General features: G+C 43.8%; 1 long non-coding RNA gene across 1 annotated transcript; it reads right to left on the reverse strand.

The window, feature by feature from the left end:
• Positions 1-4,083: 4,083 nt before the first annotated feature.
• LOC127560590 (uncharacterized) lies at positions 4,084-6,426 on the reverse strand. The gene is made up of 2 exons (XR_007953366.1): positions 5,765-6,426; positions 4,084-5,313 (listed from the first exon to the last, which is right to left on the reverse strand). It is a non-coding gene; the product is annotated as an uncharacterized LOC127560590 (long non-coding RNA).
• Positions 6,427-24,659: the final 18,233 nt, after the last annotated feature.

Raw genomic sequence — 24,659 nt, forward strand, 5'->3', positions numbered from 1 at the left:
CCCCATCAGGGACTATAATGGGGACTATAATGAAAATCCAAATAATCAGACCACCTACTCAAGAACAAAAAGCTCATTTAAGCCTGAGCTGATTCCATCAGTGCCCTTTCCTGTTTGCCTCTGGAAGTATTATAATCTTATCTGTGCTTCAGGTTTCTCTGATAATGCTCACCTAGCAACCCAGGACCGCAGAGAGTGTATGTGTGTGTGTGTGTGTGTGTGTGTGTGTGTAGATAAATAGAAATATATATGGTGATGTCTTGAGTCACAAGGTAGGATTTGCAGAGAAAGCCTCACTCAAACACTGTAAGATGATTTCCTGAGACAAGCAGGGAAGGGGACTGATGGGAATCAGCTCAGCCTTATAGTGCCAGCCCCTGTGGAGGTCTTGAGTAACCCCACCTCACTGTATCTGATGAGAAAACTAAGTTATGTGAACCCCCCCAGCTTAAATTTCCCTTATAAATCTGACCATGATCCATGCCATCTTTGCTGAAGCCTTTTTGGGTTAGCAGCCATCCTGTTCTGCCTCATGGTGTCTTTCTCATTTTTTGTTTGCTTTTTTTTTTTTGGCTGAGGCAGTTGGGGTTCAGTGACTTGCCCAGGATCACACAGCTAGGAAATGTTAAGTGTCTGAGGTCACATTTAAACTCAGGTCCTCCTACTTCAGGGCTGGTGCTCTATCCACTGCACCACCGAGCTGCCCCTTCTTATTTTATGGTGCTAAGCTCCACTGTGGATTTAGTCTGCCAGTCAATGGTATATTCCCGCTTCATGGTATATTCCCGCTTCATGGTATATTCCCTTTCTTCTGATTGCGAGTTCCACTAGGGAACTTGTCTTTTCCATTGTTATATGCTCTCCCAAATCTATTTCATATTTACTGCTCCTGGTGTCTATTGCACCTCTTCATTTTATCTGTAACCCTTCTCATAAGCAAACTTACCTTTTACCAAGGAGAAAGATCACTAGGAATTCTTCACATGACCCAACCCATTGGGTGCCAGACCCAACACTTGGTGCCAGTTGTTCTCCTCAGTGTCATCATTTGGCGTCTATCTCAATCTCATCACTTGATGCTGAATCTCATGTGATTTAGAGCTTTAGGAAGTTAATTTTGGCAGCTTAGTGGAGATTGGATTGGAGCGGGTTAATATTTGAGGTACGGAGACCAGTCTGCAGGCTCACCAATATCTCATTGGTGGAATTGTAAACTGAGACAACTATTCTGAGAAGTAATTTGGAACCGTGTCCAAAAGTCACTAAAGCCATCAATAACACAAGCGAGACGATTATACCCAAAGAGATCAAAGAAAAATGAGAGAAAACCACACATGCAAAAATATTCATTGCAACATTTTTGTGGTAGCAAAGAACTAGAAATCAATAAGCATTTATTAAACACCTTTTGTGTGTGTGCCAGGTACTACACTAAGCACTGGAAATACATGAGAAAAGCCAAAGGAAGTCCCTACTCTCAAGGAACTTCCAGTCTGATGGAAGATAGTACACAAAACCAGCAATGTGCACAAGAGCTACAGATGGGATAAACTGGGAGTGAGCTCAGAGGGAAGATGGACTAGCATGAAAGGAGGTCAGGAAAGGCTTTTTATAGAAAGTGGGAATTTAGCTGGAACTTGAAAGAAGAAAAGGAATCTAGAAGAAAGAATTCCAAGTATGGGATGCAGGCAGCGAAAATGCCTGGAACTGTCAGAGGGAATGTCACATTTGAAGAACAGAAAGATCAATGTCACTGAACGGGGAAGAAGATTAGAAGGGGATAGTTCCAAATTGCTCTCCAGAAAGATGTGATCAGTTCACGACTCCACCAACAATGCATTAGTGTCCCAACTTTCTCCCCTCCTCTGCAACATTTATCACTTTCCTTTTTGTCATATTGGCCAGTCTGATAGGTGTGAGATGGTACTTCAGAGTTGTTTTAGTTGACATTACTCTAGTCAAAAGTGAGTTAGAGCAATTCATCTAGATAGCTTTGATTTCTTCATCTAAAACTGGTTAATTTCCTTTGACCATTTATCTATTGGTAATTGTCTCTTATTCTTATGAATTTGGCTCAGTTCTCTATGTGTTTGATAACACATAGGTCTTTGTCAGAGACACTGGCTGTGAAGCTTGTTTCCCAACTTTCTGCTTTCCTTCTAAAGATGGAGGCAACAACTGAGAGTTTTTGAGGATGAGGGGGGATATGGATATATCTGCAGGCAATAGGGGAAGCAGCCTGTAGGCAAGGAGATACATTGAAGTGGGGATGATGGATGAAGCAATGTGCTGGAGAAGTCAGGATGGAATAGGATCCCTTACACATAAAACAAGGATGAAAAAGGAGACATTTTGAAAAATCATCTGGGTAATGCAAGATGAACAGAAGGAAAGAGAGTTTTTGGGAAAGAGCTTCATTTTTTTTTCAGTGAAATATGAGACAATTCTCATGTGAGAAGGGAGAAAGACGTACTATTGAAGGTCTGAGGAGGATTAAAAGGTCTGGAAAAACCAGTGCATAGAAGGGAATGGGATAGTGAAGTCAATTCACTCATTCAGTCATCTTTGTCACCCGGTGGACCATCGTACACCAACTCTCCCTGGGATTTTACTGGCAAAGATACTAGAATGGTTTGCCATTTCTTTTTCCACTGGATTAAAGCACACAGAATTTAAGTGACTTGCCCAAAATCACAAAGCTTGCAAGTGTCCAAAGCTGAATTTGAATTCACACTTTCCTGTCTCCTAAACCCAGCATTTCCTCCACTGAGTCAATTAGGGGAATAGGAAAGGATTAGCAGTAAGGGCCCAGTTGAGGTTACATAAATTGCAGTGGATCCCATCAGCATGATTTCTCTAGCTTCATTCAGTAATACATTTGTAGGAGTGAAGATGCTGGGTAGTGGACATAATCCAAGGTTTGGCAGGATAATATCTTCAATAGGATAAGGGGCAAAGGACTTGGGAGGAGATAACTCTAACCAGTAAGCTGGTTCGCCAAGTCATCAAAATGAGGAGAGACCAGGGTTGATGACCTGGAAAGAACTAAAGGACAGAGAGATTGGTCATGGAATGGAGGAAGAAAAGATTTGGGGAGTTGCGAAGGAAAGGGAGAAAAAAAGAACAGATTGTGATCAGATGAGGATGCTTCAGAGTTCTAACATGGAGGTCTAACCATCTTTGTGTGGAGTTAAGCTGGGGGAAAAGGAGCAAACCAGGGGAAATCAGGAAAGTGAGGAATTGGGATGTTAAAAGACTTGAGGGAATAGCAATATGGATATCGAAGTCCCCTAGTTTGAGAGCAAGAGTTTGACACTAAGTCTGACTTAGGCACTGAGGAACTGATCTGAGGAAAGAAGAATGTCCAGGACATGTGTAGACAATCACAAGGATCTTGATTTGGAGACGGAGGCAGTGGGGAAGTGGCAAAGGGGAGGGAGTATGCTGACCCCCATGACAAAGTTCATGTGCTGCTGTAAATGCTGGAAAGTAAGACTAGGAAGGCTGAGACAATAGGAGATCAGGTGTCAATGAGCCAGAAGATGAAAGCCATGGGAAAGGCGAAGATTGAATATGAAATTGTGTGTAACAAAAGGAGGTGTCCTTCAAACCGAAAACCACTGAGCCAATTCTGCTACATGACTGTAATGGAATATTTTACACTATAAGAAATGAGACAATTTCAGAGAATCCCTAGTGTGCTTCACCCCAGAGTGAAGTCAGAACAATTTATACAACGTGGTAAATAAACAACTCTGAAAGGCTAAAGAACTCTGATCAATATATTGGCCAATGAATGCAGAGTCCCTGTGCTAAAGCATGTTAGCTCTCTCCTGACAGAGGCGGTGGACTCGGGGGAAAGGAGACGGCGTGTGTTTTTGGCCCTGGCCTCCACAGGGGTTTGTTTTACAGCTTGGTTATGCATATTATTCAGATTATATTTTTCTTGTGTTATTTGAGTGGGAGTGCATTTGGGAGAGAGTGAAGGATTTTGTCTGTCCTCCTTCCCTAAAAGAGGACCATGAAAACATTTTTTAGAAAGCACAGATGAAAACAGAAGAAAAATGGAAGAAAACAATGAAAGACAGACCAACTTTGAAGGTAATATTCAAGTTGGATGCTTTTCAAAAAGTAAGCTTCATGTGGGACTGACAGCTTCACAGCCGCTTCTTTTTCTGTCCTTTGTGTGTCAGTTCCCGAAGGCGTTCCCAGATTGGTTTGAATCCATCCCTTCCATCATTTACAGTGATGGAAGGATTTTCTTCATTCATACAAAACAATCCGTCATGGAGCCATCACTGAGCTGGACTCCATCTCCATCCCAACAGTACATTAGTTGTGCCTGTTTTTCACTATTTCAATGGTCTTTGCTGGTTTTCCTATCATCACATCATATCATACTCCCAGTGGTGAGTTCCAGACCCTGCTCTCTTTTTCCTTGGGAGCCTCATCAGTTCCCGTGGATTTAATTATCTGTTCAATGTTGTCTGTTCTTCATTCTCAAAGAGGACCATGACATCAGGAAGGTGACTCCATGACATAAAAGGGATTTGGATTTGAGGGAGGGAGGGCTGGGCAAGGTCACCAGCCTCACTTTCCCCTCCAGAGCCTTCTGGGTCCAGGGCCAGATATAGATCAGGAGGACTAGAGATGGCTCTGGATACAATGGGAACCCTTGGCCCTTTTATTCCCCCTTCTGGCAAGAGGGAAGCAGGGAAGGAGGCAGACACTAGTCCCCAAACAGAGGCAGATCTTCCTGAACTGAGGTGGATTTCATAATAATTTAAAATCACTCAGGACTGTAAGGATCTGTGGGTACAGTGTTCAGGATCTCAGCATTTCCCTAGCCATGGAGATAAGGTAACTGGGCAAATGACTCCCAAATCTACAGATCCAGCTTCAGTCTCTTGGAGGTTCAGAGCCACATCCTTCTTGGCCCAGAGACATTTCAAACTTGACATGTCTAATATAGAACTTATAATATATCATATCATAACATATATAATATAGAACTCCTTTCCCCCAAACCTCTTCTGAACTTCCCTGTCCCAGTCTTGAGCCACCATCTTCCCAATCCCTCAGGTTCTCAGCCGTGAAGCCTTTTCAAACTCCTTACTCTCTTGGCTGTTATATCCAAACAATTGCCAACTTTTCCTCTCTTTTAAGTCTCCACTGTGGTCAGTCATTCCTGCGGTGCATCTTCTCCCTTCTGGACTTTGGCAGTAACCTTGGTTTTCCTTCCTTGTCCCTATTCAGGAAAGGTTGGGTGGGTGGGAGGGAGCAGTGAGTAGCTGAGAAGGTTGAATCCTAGGCCTGAGGGGAAACCATCATAAGCAGATTCATCAGTTAAGATACTCCTGCCCTACCAGCCACAATGATGGGTAGGATGGGGGGAGTGAACATTTGGGTGGGACACTGAGGTGAATGTTTGGCCCAAGGCTGGTTCCTGAAGCTCCCAACTTCCCCCAGCTCACTTTTCCTGTTCTTTACCACAAGTTGGCATCTTCTACCTCTTACTCCACCTCCCCCTGAAATCACTGCAGACGGATGCCCATGGTTTTCCCGCCAGGGCCTTTCCCCTAGCCCAGTCCTAATCCCCCAGGGCCCCCTCAGCTCTTGGAAGGCTGCTTCTCCCAATCCAGGCCTTCCCTCTGGTTTATCATGTGTACAGCTCACTTTGCTTTCATTAATTTCATTACTTTCATTAATTCATCACATTCATGAATTACAAGGAGATTGTAAGCTCCTTGAGGCTAGGAACTACCTTTTCCCTCTTCTTGCATCCCCAGCATTGAGCCCTGTGATGGCCCATCTTGAGTCACCTTTAGCTGTGTCATGACTCCTTTTAGGATTTTGTTGACAAAGGCACTAGAGTGGTTTGATGTGTCCTTTTCCAGCTCATTTTACAAATGAAGAAACTAAGGTAGAGTTAAGCGACACAGTTAAGTGTCTGAAGCCAGATTTGTTCCCGAGTCTTCCCGACTCCAGCCCAGCACTCTGACCATTGCACCCCTAGCTGCCCCTGTCCCTGGAGCACAATGTTCATGGATTCTCCACCTCACGTTCGAGGACTCCCTCGCCCAGATTTAGGATCGTGAAGCTATCCGGTCCAAGCCATTCATCTGACAGATGACGAATCTTAAGGCAGAAATTCCCAAGTTAATAGGTCTCTGAGGAAGGATTTGAAGCCAGGTTTTCTGCAGTCCAATGTCTTGTTCATCATACCCTGGCTGCCGTCCTTGCTTTCTCTCCTGTGGCAGGATTTTGAGGTGCACTCTTGCCCAGTGATTCCCAGAGTACACACTGCCCCCCCATACTCTAGAAGCCTGGGGGTGATGGGCCAAGCTTTCCTTGGGAGCCCCAAGAGAGGCAAACTCTGGGAATCCAAGATGAAGTTGGAGGCAAACCTGGAGAAGGCTTCCTGGCCTCCCAATATCCCTCAAGACTCAGCTGTGGCTCTGTCCCCCAGAGGCCCCCCTCTCTCAGGAGTCCCAGCAGCTCCCCTGCCCCGGCCTGGGGGATGCAGGGCGTCTCCAGTCACTCAGAGAGGGCCTCTCTCCCCCACACCCACCCGGGGCTCGGCAGGGTCCCAGGGGATGGGCAGCCGAACCCCTGTGGCCACCACGGGTGATAAGACTGGCTGTCGGGAGCCTTAGGCCCAGGCAGGACCTGGGAGAGAGGAGGCTTCTGAATGCAGCCAGGCCCCTTCCCTCCCTGTCCCAGGGCCGGTCCCCTCACTGGCTGCCTCCCTTCCACGGCAGCAGCTCCGTCTCCACAGCAGAACCTGGGAGGCTTCAATGGAGAGAGAACCCGAGTTCCAATCCAGCCAGAAATGTGATCGCTGTGCGACCCTGGCTAAGTCACTCACCGTGTCAATCTGCCCTAATCGGCCCGAGAAGAAAATTGCAAACGGTTCCAGGGTCTGTGCTGGGAAACCTTCCGAACATCCGGGTCCCAAAGTCAGGCCGGACTCCCACTTACTGCGCCAGCCTGGCTCCCATCTCTGCCCCCCTGGCCCCACCCCCACCCCCACCCCCACCCCCACCCCACCAGCCATAAGAGGCCAACAGAGGGACAGCTTACTGCAGAAAGGGCAAGGCAAGGTCCGGGGAGGCAGCTGCAGAGGGCTCAGTCACAGCCTCAAGGTCACACACAGTGTCCCACCCCCCAAACGCGTTTGAAATGTAGTCATTTCAATCATTAAAATACCATTTTAGGTACAGAAAGCTTTCCTTTTTCCATTTAGCACAAGAAAGAAGGCTCAAGAAGGACTTTCCCAGAATTCCAGGGGAGAGAGGAGCCCTAACCATGCCCTGAGAAAAAAGGGGAAGAGATTCGGAGGAAGAGGAGAGGGGGAAGGGAGGAGAGAGAGGGGGGAGGAGAAAGGGGAAGGAGAGGAGAGAGGGGAGAGGGAGGAGGAGGGGAAGGAGAGGAGGGAGGTGAACGGAGGAGAGAGGGGAAGGGAGGAGAGGCGGGGAGGAGAGAAGGGAAGGAGAGGAGAGAGGGGAGAGGGAGGAGGAGGGGAAGGAGAGGAGAGAGGGGAAGGGAGGAGGAGGGGAAGGGGAGGAAGAGGGGAAGGGAGGAGAGGGGGGAAAGGGAAGAGAAGGGGGAAGGGAGGAGAGAGGGGAAGGGAGGAGCATCCAAGAGCAGAGCAGACTTGTGGGTGGAAACAGGCCTGAGCCCAGCTAGTAAAGGTCAAATTGCTGGATACATTGAACAATCCCTCCGCAGGACTGAGGACCATGACCTAAGGGAGGAGATGCTATGACATGGAAGGGAATTGGATGGGGGCGGGGGAGGGGGGGCGGAGGGGAGGGGATGCACAGTCACCAGTCTCCCTTTCTGCTCCAGGGCCGTCCAGTGGCCAGAGAGAGCCGGACCTGGAGAGGGCCCTGGATGCAGTGCAAGACCTGGATCTTTTTACTTCTCCATTTACAGGAGGGGAACAGGGAGGGAGACAGGCAAGAGGGTGCCAGTCGGTGAACAGAAGTGGGTCTCACAGTGAGTTAAGGTCAGGATTGTAATCTCTGAGTGCAGGGTCCGGGTGTCCGCAGAGAGCATCCGTAAGGGAAACCTGGACAAGCAGAGATAAGAGGCCACGTGGCCAGCATAAGTTACTGGGACCCCCCCCCCAGACATTGCCACATCCCGCCCCCCTCGCCACCTCTTGCAGGGACATCCCAGCCTGTCCCCGACTCACAAGCATGGGCAGGAGCTCTCCAAGCTGCCATTCCCTGACTTTCCCTAGGTCTGCGGGGCCTGGGGCGCCCGGGTCAGAGAGGGCCCGGAGCTGCTGCCCTCGCAGATTCCGTTCAGGATTTGGCCCCAGTTAGAACCGGCGGGACCCGGAGCCCAAAGGCTGAGGGTGGGAGACAGAGCCCTTCGCCCCCAGTCCTGGGGGGGAGCCTCCAGTCCTCGCGGTGACTGCCTGGGAGGGGCCTGAGGAGGAGAGAGCAGCTCCGCCAAGGAGGGAGAAGTCATAACCGTTAGCGTTAGGAGGAGTCATGGAGGAGGAGGACGGGACGGCGGCTGCTGAGCGGGGACCTGGGCTTGGGGGTGCAGGTCTTGGAGCAGCCGAAACTGCTCCTTTGGGGGCGCAGGCCGGGGCCGTGGGGCTCTTGGAAGCCCAGCAGGCTGGCCCAGGGGCTGGCAGCTGGCCTCGAGGCCGCCAGCGTGCAGGCGATCAAATTCCCTCTTCTTCCGCGGCGTGTCTGCACCCAGCCCACGGCCCAGGACCCGAGGGACCCAGGGACCCGAGGGGCCCTGAGACAGGAGCTGTGAAGGGATCAGGCCCCCTAGCCACCCCCACCCAGTCGCCCGCCTCTCCAGCTCCTGCTGCAGCCCCGGGCCCTGCACCACCTCGGTCTGGCCTTCCAGGGCCCAAGAGCCCAAAGCCCACTCGGCCTGGCGGATGCTCTCATCGCCATCTGGCCACTGACCCGGACGGTCCTGGAGGAGCACGTGAGGCTGGTGACCTGCAAACCCTCCCCCTTCTCCCCGGCTCACTTCCATGTCACGGCATCTCCTCCGCGGTCCTGGAGGGAGGGAGGGAGGGGCTGGCAGCCTGGCGATGTGGGCGGCCCCCGGGAGCTGGCAGAGGTGGGGAGCGGGGAGGGAGCAAAGAGCAGGTGACTCCAGCTCTCACACCTCCCGAGGACTCCCAGGCTTCTAAGGGCCTGGCTCGCCAGCCCGTCCGCCCGCCCGAGCCCCCTCTGGTCCTCACGCTGGGTTCTCCTGGCCCAGCCCAGGAGGAGCAAGGCCTCTGGAGAGCGAGCCGGGGCAAGGACCAGGCGGGCTTCTCGGGAGTTTTGTAGGAACAGCCAGGGGCATTCGGGGACTCCCGAAGCAGCAGCAACTGAGCAGAAAGTCAGTGACCTCTCGGGTGCTCTCTGCTGCTTGTTACATCAGAGCTTCTGAGGTTCTGTGTTCTAGGCCCCAACCCCCCTTCCGTTCCAGTCCCCAGCTCAGCAAGTGCCACATGATCCTTGGGGACTCTTGGAGCCAAAGGGCATTATGCAGCCAGATTCTTTTTCTTTTTTTTTAAACTTCTTTTCTAAATGTTTTTCTTTTTTCCTGGTTATACATGTACGGTAATTTTTTTAATGAATCACATTGGGAGAGAAATATCAGAACAAAAAGGAAAAACCACAAGAGGAGAAAAAACAGAAAAAAAAGAAAAAAGTGAACATAGAATGTATGATTTATATGTATTCTCCATAGTTCTCTCTGGGTGCAGGTGGGTTTTCTATGCAAAGTTTATTGGGATGGCCCTGGAACCTCTGAGAACCTCGTAGTTGATCATCATATAGCCTTGTTATTGTGTACGCTGTAATCTTGGTTCTACTTGTTTCCCTCAGCATCAGTTCATGTAAGTCTTCCCAGGCCTTTCTGCAATCAGCTTGTTCATCATTTTTGATAGAACACAATATTCCATTACCTTCATGTACCCCACTTATTCAGCCATTTCCCAACTGACGGGCATCCACTCCGTTTCCAGTTCTTGGCCATCCCAAAGAGCTGCTGCAAATATTTTTGCACATGTGGGCCCCTTTCTCTCCTTTAGGATTTCCTTGGGATACAGGCCCAGTAGAAACATTATTGGACCAAAGGGTATGCACAGTCTTTTAGCCTTATATTTGGATCATTTTACAACTCCACCAGTGTCTCAGTTTTCCCACATCCCTTCCAACAGTTAACATCTTTTCTTTTCATCTTAGCAGATCATGAAGCTAGATTCTTAAACATTCTTACCCGTGGATGGGCACATTGAGCAGGACAGTATAGAGTTGGTGACAGATTCTAGGGATCCTAAAGCGCCTGCGGCCCCTCAAAGGAGCCAAAAACGCCTCTTCACCAACTCTGGACACTTTTCTGCCTAGCTTGTGCCTGACATGTTCCTTCTTGGGCCCCAGGAGGAAGGAGGTGAGTAGAGATTCAGTCCTCAAGAGGTAGATGACTGAGGAACCTCCAGCTCTCAGTACTTTAAGGGTATAAGGCAAGGAAGAGCTAATCCAGCTTCCCTGCTTCCCCTCCCCATTCCCTGAGATGGTGAACAATCTGATATAGGTTGTACATGTGTAGTCATGTAACATATTTCTATATTGTCATTTTATACAAGAAAACGGAAGAAGGAAGGAAGGAAGGAAGGAAGGAAGGAAGGAAGGAAGGAAGGAAGGAAGGAAGGAAGGAAGGAAGGAAGGAAGGAAGGAAAGAAGGAAGGAAGGAAGGAAGGAAGAAGGAAGGAAGGAAGAAGGAAGGAAGGAAGGAAGGAAGGAAGGAAGAAGGAAGGAAGGAAGGGAGGGAGGGAGGGAGGAAGGAAAGAAGGAAGAGAGGGAGGGAGGGAGGGAAGAGAAGGAAGGGAGGGAAGAAGGAAAGAAGAAGGAATAAATAAGGAATTTTATAGCATGATCCAGTCTGTATTCAACCAGAATCAATTCTTTGGAGGCCTATAGCAAGCTTCATCATGAATCCTTTGGGATGTCTTGGATCATTATATTGCTGAGATTAGCTAAGTCATTCGTAATTTTTCATTACACAATATTTTCCTTACTGTATACACTGTTGTCCTGCTTCTGCTCACTTCACTTTGTATCAGTTCATTTAAGTCTTTCCTGGTTTTTCTCAAATCATTGTGCTTGTAATTTTTATAGCACAATAATATTCCATCACAATTGAAGATTTTTGATTACTTTGATTTATTTTTAATTTGATTATACAATTAGGCACCTTTCTTTAAGAAGAACTAATCCTAAACTAAATCGAACTAACATATAGTCTTTTAAATCTTGGCTATCTATAGATTTGCTGAAAATAAAATTTTATCTTTTAGTAGCAGAAAATTTGGAAGGAAAAAATAATCATTAAATTATAAAAGTTTTTCAAAAGATTAACTTCCCCTTTCTAGCAGAAAGCAGCACTGACCAGTGACTACATTCTCCTTTCTGGCAGCTAGAGATAGATTACCCAGAGGTTAAGCACTTCATTTTTTTTTTCTTGAGTTACAATCTAAATTGAGTAATGAACTATTCTAAGGAAGATGAGGAGGTGACTGTTAACCACTGACCACAAGTTCTTCTTTCCCAGTATATTTTCTGGTTACAAAAGGTAGAAGAAAGGACATCTGGCATAGAATTAAGACAGTCTGAGAAAAGCTAGTCAAGTGATCTGCCTTGTCTAATTGAATTATGTATAAAATAAGTTTCTATATTTCTTCCCAATTCCTCTTTTGTGTTATGAAAATCATCTCTATAAATCACTTTTTCTTTCAGAATTCTGAAGAGTTAAGTGACCTGGTTTAATATGCAAAGATTAATTTTGTATATTCAATCATAGATAGTTCTGTAACTTTGTTTTCAGTTTTCTTTTTATTTTAGATAATCAATCTTAACACAATCAACATACAGCTTATTTAACCATTCCTCAATTGATGGGCATTCTCTCAATTCCTGATTCTTAGCCACCACAAAAAGAGATGCTATAAATATTTTTGTACAAATGTGCCATTTTCCTTTTTAAAAAAAAATTTATATTTTAGGGACACAGAATTAGGAATAATATCTCTATGTCAAAGGCACACTTCCAAATTGCTTTCTAGAATGGTGGGATCAGCTCACAATTCCATCAACAATGTATTAATGTCCCAGTTTTTTTTACATCTCCTCTAATATTTATAATTTCTTTTTTGTCATACTAACCAGTTTGATGGATATGAGGCAGAACTGATCATCTAAATGTTATGGATGAGTATTTACAAAAGTATAAATGCCAAGATTAGCAGAACAACAGAATAATCTTTAAATAACCCCATTGTAGAAAAAAAATTGAACAAGCTATCAATGCATTCTTAAAGAGAGCAGAGGAGAAAGCAGGCTTTACAAACGAATTCTACTAAACACATAAAGAAAAACTTATTTCAATGTAATTTAAACTGTTTGGCAAAAGTAGGGAAAGAAAGGATCCTACCAAATTCTAGAGTGACAGTTATATCTGGCAGAATCAAAAGAGAGAAATAAAAATATAGACAAATATCCCTAGTAAATATGAATGCAAATAAATAAAATTTTAGCAAGGAGACTACAATGATAGATTACAAAGACTATACATTATGATCAACATGTATTTAAACCAAGAATACAGGGCTAGTTCAATACAAAGAAAATCATAAATATCATTGACCATATTAATAAAAAAAAGAATATAAATCATGATTGTATCAATAGATATAGATGAGGCTTTTGATAAGATGCAGCATTCATTCCTGTTTTTAAAAAACTAAAACAAGAAAGCATAGAAATAAATGGAGCTTTCCTTTAAATGGTAAGAAAAGCTTCCCTAAAACCAAGAGCCAGCACTATTTGAATATGAAATAAGTTAGAGAACTTTCCATTAAGATTAGGGGTATAACAAGGATTTACATTATAATCTTTATTATTCAATATGGTGCTAAAATCTAAAAAAAAAAAAAAATGACAAAAGAAAAAGAAAGAAGTAAGCAAAATTACTATTTTTTGCAGATGACATGATGAATTACTGTGGGAACTCTAGAGAGTCAAGTTAAAAACTAATTGAAACAATTAGCAATTTTTTCAAAATTGCAGGATGTAAAACAAATCCACAGTCAACAGCACTATTTCAGTATATTGTCAATAAAATCCATCAAGAAGTTCAGAGAAATGCAAATAAGACAACTCTGAGGTCCCACTACACACCTGTCAGATTGGCTAAGATGACAGGAAATTATAATGACCAATGTTGGAGGGAATGTGGGAAAACTGGGACACTGATACATTGTTGGTGGAATTGTGAATGGATCCAACCATTCTGGAGAGCAATCTGGAATTATGCCCAAAAAGTTATCAAACTGTGCATACCCTTTGATCCAGCAGTGTTTCTACTGGGCTTATATCCCAAAGAGATACTAAAAAAGGGAAAAGGACCTGTATGTACCAAAATGTTTGTGGCAGCCCTGTTTGTAGTGGCTAGAAGCTGGAAATTGAATGGATGCCCATCAATTGGAGAATGGCTGAATAAGTTGTGGCATATGAATGCTATGGAATATTGTTGTTCTGTAAGAAACGACCAGCAGGAAGATTTCAGAGAGGCCTGGAGAGACTGACAGGAACTGATGCTGAGTGAAATGAGCAGGACCAGGAGATCATTGTATACGGCAACAGCAAGACTCTAGATGATCAATTCTGACAGATGTGGCTCTCCAACAATGAGATGATCAAACCAGTTCCAATTGTTCAGTGACGAAGAGAGCCATCTACACCCAGAGAGAGGACCATGGGAGCTGAGTATGGACCACAACAAAGCAATCTCATTCTCTCTGTTGTTTGCTTGCATTTTGTTTTCTTTCTCAGTTTCTTTTTCTTCCTTCTTGATCTGATTTTTCTTGTGCAACAAGACAACTGTATAAATATATAGACATATATTGGATTTCACATATATTTTAACATATTTAGCATATATTGGACTACCTGCCAGGTAGGGGAGGGGGGTGGGTGGAAGGAGGGGAAAATTTGGAACAAAAGGTTTTGCAAGGGTCAGTGTTGGAAAATTGTATATGATTTGTAAATAAAAAGCTTTAATAAAAAATTCATTAAGAGATAAAGAGATGAATTTCATCAATCACAGACAGTATAAAACACTTGAAAATCTATCTACCTATCTGAAAGTTTTTAAAGAAGTCCAAAAAGTAGAGATGTGAAGCAACTATGTCAGATAAAGAAGATAATATGTAGAAATCAATGATAGAGAAATTAGAGGATGAGACTAATTCTTATTCCTTGTCTAAAACACTAAGTTGTAGAGAAAGGAAACTGGAAAGAGTAGAACCGTACCATGGATGGCCTTAAATTTGGTAAGCTACAGGAAGCAAATGAAGTTTTTGAACACAGAGGCAAGGATCAGATATTTGAAATAGGAAGGTCTCTTTGGCATTGTGTTGAATGATAGATTCAAGTGGCATACAGAATGGAGGAAGAGAGACTATATAAGGATCAGTGAAAATAGGAAGAGACAATTAAAGCCTGAAACAAAGAAAGTTTGAGTGGCTAGCTTAAGATCAGATAGTAAGAGAGAGCAGGGATTATTTTTCAGGTTCTGTGAGTCCAGAGCAGGAATTCTAATTCATCTTTTCTCTCATAGACATGTTCATATGTACACATACACGTGCATATGTATATAAAGTATGTGTGGATGTATACACACATGCAAACACATAGTCCCACAAATAAAAAAGAAAAGACTATCTACCTGCTAAGATATACAGAGGAAGTATGTGGATCTAATTGCAAAATACCCCAAAGAAGACAGATATAAATAAACATATAAGTATGAATTGCTCATGGATAGACTGAACCAATGTGATAAAAAAGACAATACTATCTAACTTAATTTACTTATTCAGTGCCGTGCCAAAACTACCAAAAATTATTTTAGAGAGCTAGAAAAAATAAAAGCAAAATGCATTCAGAGGAACAAAAGGTCAAGAATATCAAAGGAATTGAAATAAAGTGGGAAGGTATGGGACTTAGAAGTACCAGAATTCAAACTATACTACAAAGCCACAATCATCAAAATATTTAGGTGTTGTTTTGTCATTTGTCATTTGTCTTTGGCAAAAATTTAGAAACTGGATCAATCAATCAATCAAGGAATAACTGAATAAGTTATGGTAAATCTACATGTGCTATAAGAGATGATAAAAGGGATGATTTCAAAGAAACCTGGGAAAATTTGTATGAATTGATGAAAAGTGAAATGAGCAGAATCAAGAGTACATTTTGTATAATAATAATACTATAAAACAAACACGTTTGAAAAACAGTAATTCTGATTCATGAACACAGCAAAAGATCATAGTAAAACATGTTACTCAACTACAGATAAAGAGATGCAGGACTAGTGCAGATTGAACTTTATTACTTTTCTTTTTTTTCTTTTTCTTAGAACATGGCTAACTGGGAATTTCTTTTGTTTGTATTGTAGTTGTAATAATTTTTTTTTGCTTTCTTGATGGATGGGGAAAGAGGAGGTATGAAAGAGGAAATTCAGAACTGAAAATAAAATGTTTAAAAAAGGAGTTCTTTGGTAACTCTGGAGAAAATAATTTCAGTTTAAATGAAGAGAGAAAAAGAAGCAGATGCACCTATTATGAGTGACCTCAGACAGTTTAAATACATAGGAAAAAAAGATAAACAATGATGGCCAGTGAAGATAGATAGGTCAAGTGAGAGTTTTTAAAGATGTTGGAGACAGTAGAGAAGCAGCTGGTAGACAAAAAGAGACTGAAGTTAATTGAGAAAGTGGAGAGAATAGAGGAAGCAATCTACTAGAAAAGATAGGGTGGACTAGGATCACTTGTGGAAGTATTTACTTTGGCAAAGAGAAGGCCCTTGAGAGACAGAGTGAAGGAAGAGATGGAGGCAGAAGGCACCCAGGAGATGGGAGATGAGGAAGAGGAGAGAAGACCAAGTTCTTGGAGAATGGTCTCAATTTTTTCAGTGAATAGGAGGCAAAGTTCCCAGTTCAGAGAGTGGGAGGAGTGAGAGGTATCAGGAGGGAACCAAAAGTTTGAAAGAGTTGCCCAGGGAAGTGGGATAATGACTTCATTAAGAAAGCATGTAAAGAGATTGCCTTGACTTTAAAAGGGCCCAATTGACATTATATAACATGATATATAGCGGACTTGGTGGCCATAATTTCATGATTTTCTCCAGCTTTGTTCAGTAGCACAGCTGTCGGATGAAGGCAAAGGATGATGGCAGAATGTAGTTAGTGAGGGGATGATGGCCTGAAAAGGAACAAAATGGTGGCGGGATTAGAAGTCATGTGTGGAGGAAGAAAAAGGTCTGAATTGGGTTGCAAGCAGGGGGGAAATAGAATGATTCGAGTTTAATCAGATAAGGGAATTTCAGAGTTTATGAACACAGACAGAGAACTGTATACATAATGGACATGGAGAACTTGTGAATGGGGAAAAATCAAGAGTGTGATTATCTCTGAGTTTTGCTAAGGTGAAACAGAGATCATGGGAAATGAAAGTTTGAGGGAGCATCAATATGCATGTTGAACTTCCCTAATATGAGAGCAAGAATTGGGGAGGAGAGGTTTTGAATCAGACGCTAAGGTTATTGAGGAAGGAAGAGTAGTATCCTGGAGATCAGGAGACAACGGCTACTGGATTCTTGATTGGGTGGTAGATGTGGCGTGAATGAACTTCAAAGGAGGAAAAGTTGCCCGGTGATATGGTAAAGAGAGAGTCTGGAAGTGGCAATAGGGGGCAAGGAATATTCTGACTCCCCCACCAAGACCAGTGAATGGGAGAGGGGGAGGAGAAATAAGCAAAAATACAACTGGGAGCAGAAAGGGGGGCCAGAGACTCTTTAGGGAGCCTGGTCTCATTGAGTTTGGGAAGATGGAGGGGCCAAGTAAGGAAAAGGTTAAAGATGAAAACAAATTTGTGTCCTTTGGTAGCTGGATGCATTGACTCTGGAGAAGATGTTCCAGAGAGCACAGAGGAAGCAGAGGGGAGCTTTTGAATAGGACCTCAGTGGGTTGGGTTGAGGATTATGGGCATAAGTGGGTGGTCAATAGAGATCAGAGAAGGGAGTTTAAACAAGGGACTCATTGGGATTGGGGGCAATGATGAGCATGTTCACCACTGAGGAACGAGTTCAAATAGATTATTAATGTCTGTATAGATTCATCCTCTGAGGGGAGTCATCTCAGGACATCCCCAGGGGAGAGAAGATGCCTGGGCAAGGGGATAGAAAGGTTTTTCAGGGAGACCAAGAAGTCCTCTAGGGCAGGCATCTGTGTACCTGTGTACATGTGTCTATAATCCAAGTATGTTTATGTTTTTATGCTACCTAGTTATAATATACATTTAAATCTTGTAATGTATCATATGTTTCACACTGTATATTACAAACATACAGACAATGTACTACCTAGTCGAGATGCTGGTAGCTGTTGTCTATCAACAACATACATGCATTCATACATACAATATATATATATATATATATATATATATACATATATATAAGTATGCACTATACATATATAATTGCATATATATCTTTTATGTAAATAGTTCTTTTGTGTTGTTTTCCCCCATTAGATTGTAACTTTCCCCATTAGATTGTAACTAATTTTTTTATTTTTATTTTTTTATTAAACCTTTTATTTTCAAACATATGCATGGATAGTTTTTCAACATTAACTCTTGCAAAACCTTGTTTCCCAATATCCCCCCTCTTCTTTCACCCCCTCCCCTAGATGGCAAGTAGTTCAATATATATTAAACATGATAGAGGTATATGTTAAATCCTACATATGCATACACATTTATACAATTATCCTGCCACACAAGAAAAATCAAATCAAACTGGATAAAATGAGGAAGAAAATAAAATGCAAGTGAACAACAACAAAAAGAATGAAAATGCTATGTGGTGAACCACTCCGTTCCCACAGTTCTCTCTCTGGGTGCATGTGGCTCTCTTCATCACAAGATCATTGGAACTGGCCTGGATCCTTTCATTGTTGAAGAGAGCCACGCTATGGACTATTTTTGCAATTTATTTTTCTTGCAGTACCTGGCAAATAGTAAGAGGTTAATAAATACTTGTTAATGAAAAGAAAATGTAGATTACTCTAATAGTGACAGCATTGTCTTGCTCTTTGTTGTCTGAGTTTACCTTTGTCTTCTGAACTTACTTTTGTTCTCTGTTTTTTGAAAAATTAATTTGAATGGATAACTTTTTATTTTCATGTCTCCAGAATTTCCTGCAAGGTCCCTTTTCTTTCCTCTCTAAGAGAATCACACTGTGGAACAAATGTTTTTCAAAGGGTAGAAGAAGAGGGGAAAAGAAATATGAAAATATATGCATTTTGTCACACCCATGGACCTCCTTCGACCCCCCCCCCACATAAACAGCATCAGAATGAGATGACAGTGTTTTTTCATTTGTCTTCTTGGGGGCCATGATGGCCTCCCACTCCCCCAGCAAAGACAGAAAACCTTTTCCTGTTTCTTGGGAGCTCCAGCAGAGGGAAAGATGTCTTCAGCATCCAACCCTGTCCAGCCCCGGCCTGACCCCCATCAGCCACCCGGGAGCTTGACTGCCTTGGCAAGACTGGCCGGGGGGAGGGCAAACAAAGGACAGAAAGAGCAACCCGGTGGGAGATGGGATGGGAGGGGCTGGTCCTCAGTGCCTCTCTGTGCTAGGCCCAAGGTGGGAGAAGGAAATCCAGGATGGCAGAGCCTGGTTCCAGGCAGGACAATGGGGAGGGCCCACGGCTTCCCCCACCCTTCCTTAGGCTTCCCCCCTAAGAAAAGATACCCTGGCTCTGCCCTCCTCAGTCTCATTCCCTCTTCTCAGCTCTGGGAGCCCCAGGGTGTGAGGCGGTGTCTGCTGCCCTCTGGTGGCCAACAGGCTCTGTTTGGATCAGCCCAGAGCAAAGCTGCTTAAATCGGTGGGGAAGCCATATGGGGTCGCTTAACTGAATATGGGGGTCGGGAAAAATTTGGCAATAGTAAATGGTATCAAAATTCTGCCAAGATTTGATCCTTTATGTAAAAATAAGCATTAGTATGCAAATTTGTTCTTTAATAAATGGTTAAACTGTATGTTAAGCCAAAGAATTGTTTTGAAATGACTTTCCTTATCATTTATTATCAGTAAATGTCTGATTTGTTGGTTGTTGGTCGAGTCACAGTGAGTCACTGGTCAGACCAGCGCGAGCTCGGAGTGCTCTGCCACAGGTAGGGCACAAATAGTCCCTGAGAACATTTGAGACGCGTCCCCCGTTTCTTCTGAGCTAACTCAGTTCCGCTTTGCTCACAGAACCCAGTGAGCACGCATGCTGGCAGTCCCGTGCCAGTGTCTCCCCTGTCACACCATCAGTTCTAAAGTACTGAAGAGAGACTTTGAGAATGCCCTGGGTCTGACCACCTTGTGAGTGCTTGTCCTGTGGGAATTCTCCACAAAATAGTCTTTTTGCCAAGTGCACATTTGACATTCAGCCGATATGGCTTGCCCAGTGGAATTGAGCTCCCTGCAGTAGAGTTGGACTGCTTCGCAGTTTGGTTGGAGAAAGGACCTCAGCATCTGGCATCTTCTCCTGCCAGGTGAGCTTCAGAATCTTCCTAAGACAATTCAAATGGAGGCAATTCAGCTTCCTGGAGTGCTGCTGTACTGTCCAGGTTATCAGGCATCCGACAATAAAGTCAGCACAAGGGCTCTGGAGACTTCGGTCTGGTAGTCAGTCTAATCCCTCTTCTCTCCCATACTTTCCTTCAGAGCCTCCCAAACACTGAGCTAGCTCTGGCAATGTGTGTGTCAACCTCATCATCAAGGTGCACGTCCCTGGGAAAGATACTGCCAAAGGAAGCGAACTTATCCACGGCATTCAAACTTACATCCCTCTGTGAGGGCTGGGTTTTTTTGGTTATTGTTGTGGTTTGTTTGCTTTTTGGTGTTAGTCGTTTGGCTAAAATTAGCACAAGCAGCAGAGAACTGATCCATACGTGGCTGCATCTCAGCTTTGGAGGCTGCATGGAGTGCACGATCATCTGCGAACAAAACATCAGGCACCGACGCTCCCTCTGGTTTAGCTTTGTCTTGTAGCCTTTTCAGGGTGAAGAATTTACCATCGGTGCGGTACCTAACTTTGATGCTGTGTTTGTCCTCAGGCCTTTGACAACACGGCTGAAAACATGGTGCTAAAAAGCTTGGGAGCGAGCACACAGCCTTGTTGCACTCCACTGGTGACTGGGAAAGCTGGAGAACATTGTCCATTGTCCAGAAGCCAAGCAAGCATGCCCCCATGAAACCGATGTACAATACTGATGAACTTCTCTGGGCAACTGATTTTGACATATTTTCTATGAATTCATGGCTGACAGTATCAAAACCTTGGCCAGATCGACAAATGTTTTGTACAAACCTCTCTCCGGCTCCTGGCATTTCTTCTGGAGTTGTTGGGCAGCAAACACCCTGTCAACTCAGCCCCTTCTGAAGCCATACTGCCTTTCAGGTAGATGGCCTTCTTCGGGCATAGGATCGAGGCAAGAATCTTGTCAACAATGACTAAGAGACGCCCCTGTGATTGTCACTGGACTATCTTTTCTCTTTTCCTTTACAGATATGGACAATGGAGGTGTCCTTGAAATCCTGAAGTATAACCTCTTGCCATATAATCTGGAAAAATTTGGTCAATTTGATCAATGGACCCACCCACTTTGTAAATCTCAGCTGAGATAGAATCAGCATCAATTGCTTTGCCACATGAAAGGAACCTAATGGCATTCAAAACCTTTCTTCAGTTGGAACCTCAGCGTAGGAGTGATTGATTTCAAACTGAGGTAAGTAGTCAGTGGCTTCAGCATTGATTGATGATGGTCTGTTGAGAACACTATGGAAGTGTTCAGATCATCTCTCTAGGATCATATCCTTATCATTTATCAATGTGGTTCCATCAGCATTGAGTAGTTGAGATGCACCAGAGGTCTTTGGCCCATAAATAGTCTTCAGTGCATCATAAAAGTGCTTTCGACTGTGACTATCAGTATAAAATTGAATTTTATCTGCCTTCTTACTGAGCCAAGAATCCTGCATCTCTCTTAAGTTTCTATTGGACTTTACTTGGAATTGAGTGCTACCTGCTTAGAGATGGATGAACTATCCTGCTGGTATACCCAGTGGAATTCTCAGTTTTCATTTAATAGCCTCTGAATTTCTGCATCATTTTCATCTAACTAGTCTTGATGCCTGTGAGTGCTTTGACCCAGATGAACAAATGGAGTACTGTATACCAAATCTTTGAAAACTGCCTATTCCTTTTCCGTTCCATTGTTGCCAACTATGTCTCCATTCAACTTACCCTCCAAATTAGCAGCACACTGTTCCCAAAGAAGCGGTCTAATCTGCTGACATTAATTCTTCTGGTAATCTTTTTGGCTCGGGGCTGCCACTTTTGTCGAATGTGAATATTCATCTTGGAGAGGATAAGTCTATGGTCAGTCCAGCACTCTGTCATTCTCACATCCTAAGTATCTCTTCACGTTACAATCACATAGCCTATTGGATGCCAGTGTTTGCTGCATGGGTGCATCTATGAAGTTTTATTGTGGTTGGCAGACAGTGTTGGTGATGAGGAGTTTATAAGAGGCACAAGTTTTTAGTAGCAAGTGACAATTGCTGTTGCTGTTTCCAACTCCACTTCTCCCAAGGACTCCCTGCCATATCTGGTAGACTGAGTCTACTCTGGCATTAAAATCACCCAGAATTATAAGCTTGTCCTTTTCTGACACATTGATGATAAGCATCTCCAGCTCTTTACCCTCATTAGGGTTTGTCATGGTGATAGAATAAGCACCCAAAATGCTAGCATGGTGTTTTCTTACAAATGGCAATCGCATTGTCATGAGCTTGTCATTCTCTCTTTTTAGAAAGCATTCAAGCTTGTTTACTAAATTAGCTTTTTATTTTATTTTATTTTATTTTTTGCTGAGGCAATTGGGGTTAAGTGACTTGCCCAAGGTCACATAGCCAGGAAGTGTTAAGTATCTGAGGCTAGATTGGAACTCAGGTCCTCCTGAATTCAGGGCTGGTGCTCTATCCACTGTGCCATCTAGCTACTCCCAAATTAGTTTTGATTGCAAAAACACACACTAGTTTCACAGTACTTACACTACCCCTTCACTGAGGCTATTCCAGAAAAATGTTTATCTGGCTCTGATGTCCGCAAGCTGGTTTCATTTGCCAACTTTGTTTCATTCAGGGCTGCTATTTGATTGTGATACCTGTTAAATTCTCTAGCAACAAGAGCTGTTCATCTTTCAAGTCTACCAGATTTTGTGTTGTCTGTAAGTGGGCACACGTTCCACGTACCGATGGTGAGGGGACTCGACTTTGTAGACGTGTGTGTACATTTTTGGGTGTGTTTCAACCACAGGGTGGAATTCCTGCTTGCTGCAGTAATGAGTCCAGGGTTGGGTAAGCAGACAATTTTTAGGACACCTTCTCTAGCCCCTTACTCGCACCTGGAGGTGAGCAATGCAATCCTTAAAAGGCTGTTCAGATATCCAGGGGGCTGCGGAATCCCACCCTTGCTTCCAGGAAGAACATGACCGTAGGGCCTGGGCCACCTGTGGGCAGGTTTGTGATTACAGCTTCCAGGATATCCAGCTGTTTCATCCTTTACCCATGAGACTTTGAGATAGAAAGAAATGGTAAAATGCCTGGTGATGTCTTCTGATTCATGCATAAATTGGACTTAAGTGAGGCAGCGTTGGGTAAAGTCATCAGCCTTATTGTCTCTTCTGGAATAAACGCTGTCTAGTGGCAGGATAGTATCCAGACAACTAACTGGTGATGACGTAAGATGCACAGGATGACCTTGGTGTCTTCAATGTTTAACCAAGCTCGAAGCACTCCACAACACCTGCTTCCCTTGCCTGCATGGCCATTGGAGCATCATCTGCCTATTCCACCAGAGGAAGTCTTCACCCTCTCCCAACTCACCCAACTGAGTGAGACCACTCAGTTACATTTAACCTGGGTCAGCCCTTCTGCCCAAAAGGTAAACCGAGATGTGACCTCTGGGCATACTATACCTTCTCGGAGCCACAGGTAAGACTTAGATGGATCAGGTGGACACCCAAAGTGATTTGTTTACCTATTTTATATACCTAAACATCCAGATTCAGATGAAAATTTCTTGGGCAAAAAGGGATCACAAGAAAAGTTTAAGAAGTCCTAGGCTAGAGGACCCATGGGACCCCTTTCTGATCTGCAAATTTTCCAAGATCTCCATTTTGAAGATGTCTCACTCTTCCTCCACCTCCCAACCTCTGAAGCCAGAAATAGCACAGCTTGCTTCCTTGAGGAAAGTAGTGACCCAACAATTCAAAATGGGGCAATCTTAGGGAAGGGGGAAGGGAAACACTTGAGAGCTGGACATCTGGGGAGTAATAATAATAACTAATGTCAATTAGTATGATGATTTAAGGTTTGCAAAGTACTTTACAAATATTTTATCACGATCAACTGTGATGGATTTGACTCTTCAACAATGAGGCTATTCAAGGTGATTTCAACAGACTTGGGATGGAAAGAGCTATCTGCATCCAAATGGAAAACCACAGAGAGTGAATGTGGATCAAAACATAGTATTCTCACCCTTTTTTGTTGTTTTGTCATTGTTGTTTTGCTTGGTTTTTTTCTTTCATGTGTTTTTTTCCTTTTGATCTGATTTTTCTTATGCAGCAAGACTGTGTGCCCTATAAGAAACGAGCTAAATTATAAACCTAATCCCATTCCTCTCTTCAGAGACTGAAATGGTACAAAGAGAGAGGCGGATTAAGTCTCACAAGTGTTGGGGGATAATCTTTACAAATGTGATTGTACTTTTGATATAAATATCCTTTTTGTAAATGTGAATTTGATAGTTAAGTGACTAAACTGGCCCACATATATTTTTTTGAGGCCTGAGGCAATTGGGGTTAAATGACTTGCCCAAGGTCACACAGCTAGGAAATGTTAAGTGTCTGAGATTTGAACTCAGGTCCTCCTGACTTGAGGGCTGGTACTCTATCCACTGTATCACCTAGCTGCCCCTTATTTTATTATTTTTAATAATAGCTTTTTATTTTCAAAATACATGCAAAGATAATTTGACATTCATCCTTTCAAAACCCTGTGTTCTTGACAGAGTCAGGGCCTGGAGCCAGAATAAGGCTGACTACAGTCATTTATATATTCTTTCTATACCCCACTTCCTTTCTTCTCCAAGACTATCAGAGTGTCTTGATTCCAGTGAATCCTTCCCAAGGGACTCAAAAGAACCTTTTTGGTTATCACCCAGGCAATGATGGTAGACAAAGACAAACCCCTCGAGAGCAAACCCCTCGAGAGCAAACCCCTCGAGAGCCCCAAGAGGGACCCAAGGCCTATGTCCAAAACATGTTTAGGTTTAAAGGACCTTCCAGTAATACTGAGGAGAAACAGGATCATCCTGGGAATCCCAGCAATCTCCAAGCCAAGTCCCAAATCTTTGATGGTGAAGGAGCAAGTCAGGAAGGAGATGTGAAGGGGCAGGAGAGACATGGTCCCTTGCCTGAGACAGCTAGGTAGCGCAAAGGA

Source organism: Antechinus flavipes, chromosome 4 (assembly GCF_016432865.1).
Source record: "Antechinus flavipes isolate AdamAnt ecotype Samford, QLD, Australia chromosome 4, AdamAnt_v2, whole genome shotgun sequence".
Taxonomy (NCBI): domain Eukaryota; kingdom Metazoa; phylum Chordata; class Mammalia; order Dasyuromorphia; family Dasyuridae; genus Antechinus; species Antechinus flavipes.